The sequence below is a fragment of the Octodon degus genome, unplaced genomic scaffold (assembly GCF_000260255.1).
Source record: "Octodon degus isolate 3935 unplaced genomic scaffold, OctDeg1.0 scaffold00044, whole genome shotgun sequence".
Classification (NCBI taxonomy): domain Eukaryota; kingdom Metazoa; phylum Chordata; class Mammalia; order Rodentia; family Octodontidae; genus Octodon; species Octodon degus.
In genome coordinates, this window is record NW_004524620.1 from 9,488,469 (window position 1) to 9,489,843 (window position 1,375).

Genomic DNA, 1,375 nt, shown 5'->3' on the forward strand with positions numbered 1-1,375 from the left:
GGCAGCCATAAATTTTTTTAGGTGTTCTTTTTCATGAAAATATTTTATTTTCCCATCACATTTGAAAGATAATTCTGCATGACAAACTAGTGTAGGTTGGACATTGTTTTCTTTTAGGGCTTGAGACGCTTCCAGCTCTTCTTGCCTCCCATCCCTGAGTTCAGGCCCTGGGCCTCCCCAGGCCTGAGCGTGAGCTTCTAGGCATCTGCGTCTGGCCTTTGCTCTCTGAAAGTCTGTCCCCTGTGACTGTGTGGCACCTGCTTTCCATGGCAGGGTGGCTCTTTAGTTCAGGAGTGAAACTCTCCCCCAGGTGCTGGTCTTAGCCTCAGTTTGTTCAGCACCCTGTGCTGAGAACCAAGGGGCAAAGCTGGCTGAGAGTTGGTGGTGGGGCCCTCTCTCCTTCCTGTGCAGTTGAGGGTGCAGTGACGGGGCAGCAGGGCAGGCTCCTCTGCTTCGTCCTGCGTGAGGTGAGGCAGCCACTGTATGTGCTTTTCGACCTTCTTGTATCTTTATGAAAATGTCTTTTCAGAACTTTCGCCCTTCTTAGGTTTAGTTTTCTTATTGTTGAAGTTTAACAATTTTCTTTATATTTGGGATACATTCCTTTGTCAAATAAATGACTTGCTAATATTTTCCTATTCAGTGACTGCCTTTTTTTTTTTTAATAGTTTTTAGTTTTACAGTACTGGAGATTGAATGCAGAGCCTTCCCACAGCTACATCTCCCACTGTTTTTACTTTTTAAAATTTAAAATTAAATTTAAAATTTTTAATTTTTTAAGTTACTCAGACTTGGTTAAAACTTGTAAGTCTCCTGCTGGAGCCTCCTGGAGCCCTGGGCTCAAGGTGTGGCAGGTGGTAGCAAAAGAAACGAAGGACGGCCACAGCTATTTCTGTCCCTTATAGCCTATCCATGCTACCTAGGGTGGGTAACACTCACACCCTGAATCCTGGTGCTCTTAAGCCTAGCAGTGCACCATAAATCAATCCCAGGATCACACACTGTAGATCCAGCCATCTCTGAAAAAGCCTACCTGTGACTGAATGAGACTTTGGGGGGACATCTAGACACATGCCACAAAAAAATATCTGTCATGATCTCTGTGGTGGAGTCCCAGTATACAGTGATTTATTACTAATGATATACTATTTTGAGTTTCTTTTACTAGATTGTAAAGGTATGTGAAGCACCTTATTATTTTTCCTATTTTTTAAAAAAAAGTATTAGAAGATCTACAATCTGAGGTACAGGATCTCAGGAAAAATCCTGAGGGGACTTGACTGACCTTATCAGATCCAAAAGCTACAACTCTTGTTGCATAGGTCCTGCTTTACCTTGGTCTTAACCATCCAGCAGAAAAGTATAAAAACGAAGT

General features: G+C 42.7%; 1 protein-coding gene across 1 annotated transcript in view; it reads left to right on the forward strand.

The window, feature by feature from the left end:
- Ccdc171 (coiled-coil domain containing 171) overlaps positions 1-1,375 on the forward strand; it is a 533,698-nt gene that overhangs the window by 21,173 nt on the left and 511,150 nt on the right. The window lies entirely within an intron of this gene.